The sequence below is a fragment of the Apium graveolens genome, chromosome 7 (assembly GCF_009905375.1).
Source record: "Apium graveolens cultivar Ventura chromosome 7, ASM990537v1, whole genome shotgun sequence".
In the NCBI taxonomy this organism is placed as follows: domain Eukaryota; kingdom Viridiplantae; phylum Streptophyta; class Magnoliopsida; order Apiales; family Apiaceae; genus Apium; species Apium graveolens.
Window position 1 is genome coordinate 124,468,896 of NC_133653.1, and position 10,349 is coordinate 124,479,244.

Here is a 10,349-nt window from a genome sequence, read left to right on the forward strand (position 1 = left end):
TTAATTTGCAACCAAGCAATTAATTTCATTTTCCAAGACAAACAAGAAGCATTTTCATTTCTTCATTTCCTCATTTCTTCCCTTGCTGTCGGCCAAAACCAGAGCAGCAACTTCAAACTGCCATATCTCCTTCAATACTAACTCAAATATTATGTTCTATAGCTCTTTGGAAAGGTATTGATATGGCCTACAACTCTTGTTCACGTCTCATCCAAATAAGCATGGTAAGACCCTCATTTTTACAGTTTTTTCAATCGAACGTTGTTAGGGCAAAACACGCGCTAATATTCACGCAAGTATACGCGTTCGCAAGTAATATAGAATACTTTCTAGTTCGTTCCCTCAGAGACTCAGACTAAATTATTGTCTAATTAAACTCACTCACGAATGTATGATTACTCCTCAATGTTAAGACACTAACACTTAAAATTGCTGATTAAATATTAACTATAATTAACTACTTAATTAATCACTTAACTAACACTTCAATTTATCAATAATAAAACACTCATGAGATCACAACTTCATTATTACTTCCTTCTATAGCCATTATTATTACCTTTAGCATGTGACAGTAATGATATTAATCGAATAATACGAAACTGATAAAAGCCAACTTTCATTGTACTAATATCATTCTACCAAGCATCCACAATTAAGATAGAAGTTGAATAGTCATCAATTATGTTGAGATCCCATATGTCTACAGAAATTGACAACACAACGATTTAAGCACAAGTTATTCCTTTTGATTACAAAGGGCAAATAAAACTGTTAGAGTTACCCACTAATCATGCACAACGTACATGAACCTATGCTAGCATGGCAAGTTCTAAATCCCAAGATCCACCATCGCTTCACAAGAGATTAACACCCTATCTTATATGTTCGTGACGCACATAAGACGAATACGCACAACCAATACTAGATATCATACAATCATCACACACTAAAGTATTAAACAATTAACTAAAGAATTCCATAATAAATCCATTGCAACCCCATGATCACGATTAGCCCGTAATAGCACTTATCGTCATCATGGGTTCATATGAAATCATGATAAACAACACAAGAAAATAATAACTAAACTAATTATATTAAAACAGAGTACGTCACAAGAGTAAATAAGTTCAAAGCAAGAAAACTAGCATCCAACGTTACAACAAAACAAGAATCACAAGAATATATGCTTCCTTTTCATTGCGTTGTGCTAAATCGGTCTTCTTCCTTATCTCCTTCGCTCCTCGCGTAAAAACACAATCTTCTTCAAAATCACACTTGTGAAAACGTCTCAAATCTACTTATATAATAGTCCCATAAAACTCAGATTACATAAAAGTGGAAACCAAACAGAAGTAGAAGTCCTAAAATAATTTATCTTTTTTCCCGACCCTGCGCGGCCGCTCAGCTCAGCTTACTGCGCGGCCGCTCAGCAATGCTGAGCGGGCGCTCAGACCTCTACTGGAAAAATTCTGATTTCGCTCCGTTTCTTCGCCATAATCTGCCCGTTTCTTTCCTCTCGCAATGGTAAACACATGCCAAGGCTTATTCTTGATGATTCCTCCCTCGAAATGCAACTAAAACCCTGAAATGCATAAACACTAGAAAAACGCATCAAATACACAAAATACTTGATTTCAAGACACCAATTTAAGTCATTTTAAGACGTTCTAAGTGGTATAAAATGCCACTTATCACACCCCCAAACTTAAATCGATGCTTGTCCTCAAGCATCACAGACTCAAATAAAAACATGCATGAATGCAATCTATATGAAAATGCAGCGATCCCCCTTACTACAATTAACCAACCAAATTGTCACATCTCAACGAATGCAGTTAGACAACTAAAGATCAACAAACTCATGCAAACGGACATACAGCCAGAAACGTGGTGTGTGCAAATGCTTAACAGATATGCTTCGGAACTAGACCAATTACTATGACTAGACTATCCTCAAGGCAATCCTACGATTATACAAAGAATAAAAAAATTCTAGGCACAAAGTGATATACAACACTACAAGAACTCTGGAGCTTACTGCGGAATCGTGCTTTTTATTTACAACTCAAATGCTTATTTGACCGTGCAATGAGTGAGGTCCACAAGAGACTTATACAATGGTATCCATGTAACGAGCGTTAGGTTAGCGGATCCCAGACTCTAAAAGCCTTAGGTCACTAGGCACAAAGTCCCCTAAGAACTTAATAACTCGAATACCAAAGAGCCCACTCTTGATCAATTATGCAAATTTTTTTTTTTTTATAACTTCTGAGCAAGTGCGTTTCGCTCCATCTTGCTCAACCCTAGACTACTCGCACCATATGCGAGCTGGCTACTAGCCATTTGACGCCTAGCCACAACGAGCAACAACTTCCATATTTTTTTCTCCAAAATTTTTTCTTTTTCATGCCTTTATCACTAAGAACCTATAATCGAATTCTAAGCATAATAAGCAGATTGACCTTGAAAACAACCAAATCATAACAACAATCTAGCCCTTACGCATTCTCTAAGACTTAGTGGACTTACAATTGTTTCTAGCATGCATATCAACCTACACAACTTTAAATCACTTTAATGCTATCACTACACTCGCATCAATATCACAATTCAGTCGATAAATCATTGCAAAAGGGATCATGGTAAATGCATGAGCTACATGACATTCATAACAAAAAAAACTATATGGCATAAATTATACAACTATATGAACTAAACTATCATGAATATGCAACTAAATGACACACACACAATATTCCTTAATTACCACCCCCAAACTAAAAATCTTCACTGTCCTCAGTGAAAGTAGTAGAAAGGAACACAGGGTATACCTACTCGGAGTCATCATCATCATCACCCTCAGTGGGTGGAGTATCAAGCGGCGGGTATGCAGAGTCCTCACCAAAAACTGGCCACTGGATATCAGCTCCAAGGCCTCGAAAAGCAGTCCCTAACGCAAGGGTGAGCTCAAGGGTGAGCTCCTGAGCAAACCTGCTCTGCGTCTCATACATGGCATCCATCCGCCGTGAAAGCCTCCTATACTGGGCATCAACCATCCCAGCACCCTCCTGAGCTCTCGAAGAACCAGCCTCATCACGCCCTGGCCTAGCCATAGTAGCACCTCGTGCTGGACGCCCTCCTGGAAGACGATAACCCAGCCCATGCTCCTCAGGCTCACCACCGGTCCACTCCTGCATCCCATTCAGAGTGCCAGAATCAATCGGAGCTGCTGGCAACTGCAACTGCTCATGAGCCGACCAGTTCACTCCTACTGCTCGGCATAGCTTCGTAACTGTAGATGCATAAGGGATGTTCATATGCTTCGCTCCCCTCAAAAACTTCAGAATTCCTTGGTAGATAAACTCACCAAGGTCCACATAGTATTCCTCATTCAGAATTCCCCACAACAACTGTGCTCTCTCAACTGTGACCTCGTGTGTATGCGAAGAAGGCAAAATATTAGCACAAATAAATGCATTCCATGCACGGGCATACCTGTTCATGGCGATCGCCGGAAAGTGACGATACTCATTAGTGCCGGTCCTGCAGGTCCAAACTGTGCCCGGTCGACAGAGAGTCGCACAAATCAAATCCAAGTCAAAATCCTCAGCAGTCTTTTCATTCCAGTTCTCCTCCTCGGGCTTCCTCTCTCGCTGTCCAATCACACGGCGAATCGCCGCAGGATGATAATCAACCGTCAGCCCACGGACCACAGAAAACCCATTCTTTTCGGCCTTTGTGTTCGCGTAGAACTCGCGAACAACGCTCATCGGTACTGCTTCGGGTGACTCACAAAAAGCTATCCACCCCTTCTCTGCAATCATGGGCAGCAACTCACCATCCCTCCCTGATGGTAAAAACCCCCTCTCCTTCAGAATCGGCTTCCCCAACAGCCTAGTGTACTCCTCCTCCGCAGCTCTGTCAGTTAACCGAGGCCTTGCAGCAGTACCCCTCGATAAATCAGCAGTAGGAACTTTGCTGCTGCTGTCAATAGTGCGTGCTCTCTTGGGTTCCATTGATTCGTGAATGAAAGTGTGTAAGAACTGATTTTTGATGTTTGTGAGAGGGTTTAAGTGTAGGAAGTTTTGTGGGAGATATGTAGGATGGGTGTATGTATATATAGGATGTGGATTAGATTAGGGTTTGGAAATTAAGGGGTAACATGATGGGGTAGTGGGAACAAATCGTGGGTTTATGGGCTAAAACTGTTTTTGTGTGTTTTTTTTTTTTTTTCTGAACTGAAAAAAAAAATTCTGGTACTCGACCCCTGAGCGGTCGCTCAGCAAAACTGAGCGGGCGCTCAGCTTGCTGCGCGGTCGCTCAGCAAAGCTGAGCGGGCGCTCAGGGGGTCACTGGAATTTTTTTTTTTCAGTCCCTGTTTTCTGATTTTTTTGTGTTTTTGGATAGGTTATTAACTTCTAAGGGTTCCTGTAACAACAATTAATGGGTTGCCTCCCACGCAGCGCTTCTTTTTCGTCATTAGCTTGACGTTTCGTACCCTTCTCAAGTAGTCAACAAAATGGCACTAACCACTTCTCGGTTTGCCATGTCCCCATAGTAGTGCTTCAACCGCTGACCGTTAACCTTGAATGCTTGGTCCGGATTATTCTCAAAAATTTCCACCGCTCCATGTGGAAACACAGTTTTGACAATAAAAGGTCCAGACCACCTTGATTTCAACTTCCCAGGAAAAAGTCGGAGCCGAGAGTTAAATAAGAGAACTTGTTGCCCTGGCATAAATAACTTTGGATGTAGCTTCCTATCGTGCCACCTCTTCACCTTTTCCTTATACATTTTGTTATTTTCGTACGCTTGAAGTCGAAATTCATCAAGTTCAGTAAGCTGAAGCATTCTTTTCTTACCAACTGCATCTAAATCCAGGTTCAACTTCTTCAATGCCCAGTAGGCCTTATGCTCAAGCTCCGCAGGTAGATGACATCCCTTACCGTACACCAACTGAAACGGTGACATCCCAAGTGGAGTTTTGTATGCTGTTCTGTAAGCCCAAACAGCTTCATCGAGCTTTAAAGACCAATCCTTCCTTGACGGACAAACAACCTTCTCTAGAATGCGCTTTATCTCTCTGTTAGACACTTCTGCTTGACCATTTGTTTGCGGATGATAGGCAGTAGCTACTCGATGATTCACCTTATAACGCTGCATCATAGACGTGAACTTACGGTTGCAAAAATGCGATCCTTCATCACTTATGATTACCCGAGGTGTTCCAAACCTTGTGAAAATTTGCTTATGAAGAAAATTTAGCACTGCCTTTGCATCATTTGTCGGTAAAGCTTTAACTTCGACCCATTTTGAGACATAATCGACTGCCAGCAAGATGTACTGATTATTGCAAGACGAGATAAAAGGCCCCATGAAATCGATTCCCCACACATCAAAGACCTCGACTTCAAGCATCACATTTAATGGCATCTCATCCTTCCTTGACAAATTTCCTACTCTTTGGCAATGATCACACCTTAAAACAAACCGATGAGCATCCTTGAACAAAGTAGGCCAGAAAAAACCTTCTTGCAGAATACGAGCTGCCATCTTCTCACCACCATAGTGTCCACCATAAACCGTGGAATGGCAGTCTCGTAATATCCCCTCCGTCTCACAGAACGGGATACATCTCCTGATGATCTGGTCAGCTCCCTGTCTAAACAAATATGGTTCATCCCACATATACCACTTCACCTCATGCAGAAACTTCTTCTTTTGAGCGGATGTCAAATTAGGAGGCATTATATTGCTGACGAGATAGTTTACAATATCTGCAAACCATGGTTCTTTCTCCTGAATTGCAAACAACTGCTCATCCGGAAAAGATTCATTGATTAACGTCCTATCTTGTGAAGTAGAATCGGGATTCTCCAACCTAGAGAGATGGTCAGCTACTTGATTCTCAGTACATTTTCTATCTTTTATCTCTAACTCAAATTCCTGAAGTAAAAGCACCCAACGAATGAGTCTCGGCTTCGAATCCTTCTTAGAAACCAGATAGCAAATAGCTGCATGATCAGTGAATACTGTTACTTCCGTACCCAGCAGATAAGATCGAAATTTCTCAAAACCAAAGACTATAGCCAAAAGCTCCTTCTCAATAGTGGTGTAGTTCAATTGGGCATCATTTAAAGTCTTACTCGCATAGTAGACCACATGGAAGAGATTTTTCTTGTGCTGTCCCAGAACTGCACCTACCGCATAATCACTCGCATCACACATCATCTCAAACGGTTCTGTCCAATCTGGTGTTGTAATAACTGGTGCAGTGATCAAACTCTTCTTGAGAGTCTCGAATGCTGCCAAACATTCATCATCAAATTTGAAAGGCACATCTTTCTCAAGCAAGTTGCACAACGGCTTAGATATCTTTGAAAAGTCCTTGATGAATAGCCGATAAAAACCCGCATGACCAAGAAAACTACGGATTCCTTTCACAGAATTAGGTGGAGGAAGATTTTCAATGACTCCCACCTTGGCCTTGTCCACCTCCAGACCCTTGCTAGAGACCTTATACCCAAGGATAATGCCTTCACGCACCATAAAATGACATTTCTCCCAATTGAGCACCAAGTTAGTTTCCACGCATCTTTTGAGTACGGCGCGCAGATTATTCAAACATTCATCATATGAGTGTCCAAAGACGGAGAAGTGAACGTGCCAAATGGACAAGTGAAGGTAGTCTTTTCCTGATCCTCTGGTGGAATACAAATCTGATTATACCCGGAATAACCATCCAGAAGATAAAAATACTCATGACCCGCCAATCTGTCAAGCATCTGATCTATAAATAGAAAAGAAAGTGATCCTTCCTTGTGGCTTTGTTCAATTTTCTATAATCCATGCATACTCTCCATCCTGTAACTGTTCGAGTAGGGATGAGCTCATTCTTTTCATTTGCGACCACAGTGATACCTCCCTTCTTAGGTACACATTGTACGGGGCTCACCCACGAGCTGTCAGAAATAGGATAAATGATGCCTGCATCTAGCCATTTCAGAATTTCTTTCTTCACCACCTCCTTCATGATGGGATTCAGTCTTCGCTGCTGTTCCACAGTTGGCTTACTACCTTCCTCTAGCAGAATTTTTTGCATACAATATGAAGGACTTATCCCCTTGATGTCTGCTATGGTCCATCCTATAGCCGATTTGAATTCTCTCAAAATCCTTAAGAGCTTGTCTTCCTCACTACCTGAAAGGTCAGATGAAATAATAACAGGTAACGTAGATGAATCACCTTAAAAAGCATACCTCAAGTGCTCAGGTAATGGCTTGAGCTCCAAGGTAGGTGCTTCCTCTATTGATGGTTTGAGCTTCCCTTCAGCGTTCTTAAGGTCAGAAGTACCAAGAGATTTAAATGGTATGTCCAGCTTTCGCTTCCAGGGAGAAGCGTTCAGATATTGTAATTGCTCGTTGCTATCTTCATCATCGCTGTCAAAATTCCCCACTAAGGCCTTTTCCAATGCATCAGACATTAGCATGTGATCGAGTTCCGAAGTAACCGCAGAATCAATTACATCCACTTTTAAGCACTCCTCATCTTCTGTAGGGAATTTCATTGCCTTGAATACGTTGAAGGTCACATCCTGATCTTGGACCCGCATAGTAAGTTCACCTTTTTGCACATCTATCAAGGTACGTCCAGTAGCCAAGAAAGGCCTTCCCAAGATTATGGGAATCTTTTTATCTTCCTCAAAATCCAGAATAACAAAATCTGCTGGAAAGAAGAGCTTATCCACCTTGACGAGCACATCCTCAACTATGCCCCTTGGGTAAGTAATGGAACGGTCAGCCAATTGTAGCGACATGTATGTGGGTTTTGGATCAGGCAGATCCAGCTTTTTAAAGATCGACAACGGCATCAGATTAATGCTTGCTCCCAAATCACAAAGGCATTTGTCAAAAGTCAGATTGCCAATGGTGCAAGGAATGGTGAAGCTTCCTGGATCTTTCAGTTTCGGTGGTAACTTTTGCTGCAGAACAGCGCTGCATTCTTCCGTGAGAGCAACGGTTTCAAGGTCATCCAGTTTCACCTTCCTTGAAAGAATAGTCTTCATAAACTTCACATAACTAGGCATTTGTTCCAGAGCCTCAGCGAAAGGTATATTGATGTGAAGTTTCTTGAACACCTCCAGAAACTTCCCGAACTGTCTATCCAGCTTTTGTTGCTGCAATCTCTTAGGAAAAGGTGGTGGAGGATAGAGCTGTTTCTCCCCTGTATTAGCCTCAGGCAGAGTGTGTTCAATAGTAGTCTTCCTTGGTTCCGCCGCTTTCTCCTTTTGCTTAGATTCCTCATCTCTAATTTCAGCTTCTACTTCTTTTGCCTTTTCAGAATCAGCTACTTTTCCAGACCTTAAGGTAATAGCCTTGACTTGCTCTTTAGCTTCCTTCCTGCCTGGTACTTCCGTGTCACTGGGAAGAGTACCAGGTTGACGATTGAGCACTGCATTGGCTAATTGACCGATTTGATTTTCCAAGGTCTTGATAGAAACCGCCTGACTCTTGCACAACAGCTTAAGTTCCTCAAAATCAGCACTAGTAGGTGCAGCTGCACTTCCCTGTTGAGGATATGATTGCCTTGTAGCATACTGCTGTGGTTGCTGGAATCCAGGTGGGTTAAACTATTTACTCACTCCTTGCTGATATGGTGGCTGAATAGCATTCTGATTATTCCCCCAGCTGAAATTTGGATGATTTCTGTTGTTAGGATGATAGGTCGCTGGCACAGGCTGCTGTTGTCGCTGATAATTATTCACATACTGAACAGATTCATTGACAAGAGAACACTGATCCGTAGCATGAGAACCTGCACAAAGCTCACAAACCATAGCTATTTGATTAACTCCGTACGTAGCCAGAGAATCAACCTTCATTGATAGCGCTTGAAGCTGGGCTGCAATATCGGTGGCTCCATCAACTTCCAGAATACCTGCTACCTTGCCTGATGTCATCCTCTGAGTTGGGTTTTGATGCTCATTTACAGCCATCGTCTCTATAAGATTATACGCCTCAGTATAGCTTTTAGCCCATAAGGCGCCTCCAGCTGCTGCATCAAGCATGGGCCGAGATTGGGCCCCCAAACCATTATAGAAACCAGTGATCACCATCCAATCCGGCATTCCATGATGTGGACATTTTCTCAACATTTCCTTGTAGCGTTCCCAAGCCTCGCACATAGATTCTGTAGGTTGCTGCGCAAACTGAGTAAGAGCACTCCTCATAGCAGCAGTCTTTGCCATCGGATAAAACTTCACCAGAAACTTTTGCGCAAGATCTTGCCACATAGTGATGGACCCAGCTGGTTCAGAATGTAACCAGTCTTTAGCCTTGTCCCTCAGTGAGAATGGGAAAAGCCTCAACTTGATAGCCTCATCAGTCACGCCATTATACTTAAAAGTGCTACAGATCTCGACAAAATTCCTTATGTGCATGTTGGGGTCTTCAGTTGCCGCTCCTCCAAAAGAAACAGAATTCTGCACCATCTGAATAGTGCCCGGCTTGATTTCAAAGGTGTTAGCTTGAATAGCCGGATGAAGGATGCTTGACTGAATGTCATCAATTTTAGGCCGAGAAAAATCCATAAGAGCTGGATCAGCTTGAACAATACGATCTCCCATGTTTTCTGGTTTTTTCTGCTCAGTTCCTGAATCCGAATCCTCAAAATCTAACTTCTCCGGAATATCAAGAACTTCGTCTGTCTCCTCAGCTGTATCTAAAGTCCTCTTGCGAGCATGAGAAAGAGTTTGCATAAACGCTTGCTAAAGTACCTGAAACACAACCGAAAAAAATAAGTAACTACTACGTCCTAATCACTGAGTCCTAATGACCAATGATGGTAAGTACATAAACTAAACAAATATGCCGAGTCCCCGGCAGCGGCACCAAAAACTTGTTAGGGCGAAAACACGCGCTAATATTCACGCAAGTATACGCGTTCGCAAGTAATATAGAATACTTTCTAGTTCGTTCCCTCAGAGACTCAGACTAAATTATTGTCTAATTAAACTCACTCACCAATGTATGATTACTCCTCAATGTTAAGACACTAACACTTAAAATTGTTGATTAAATATTAACTATAATTAACTACTTAATTAATCACTTAACCAACACTTCAATTTATCAATAATAAAACACTCATGAGATCACAACTTCATTATTACTTCCTTCTATAGCCATTGTTATTACCTTTAGCATGTGACAGTAATGATATTAATCGAATAACACGAAACTGATAAAAGCCAACTTTCATTGTACTAATACCATTCTACCAAGCATCCACAATTAAGATAGAAGTTGAATAGTCATCAATTATGTTGAGTTCCCATATGTCTA

At 41.7% G+C, this 10,349-nt stretch overlaps 1 non-coding gene across 1 annotated transcript; it reads left to right on the plus strand.

Annotated features, from left to right (window-relative positions):
- The first annotated feature begins 9,131 nt into the window (after positions 1-9,131).
- On the plus strand, positions 9,132-9,238 carry LOC141675570 (small nucleolar RNA R71). The gene has a single exon (XR_012556217.1). It is a non-coding gene; the product is annotated as a small nucleolar RNA R71 (small nucleolar RNA).
- The last annotated feature ends 1,111 nt before the right edge of the window (positions 9,239-10,349 follow it).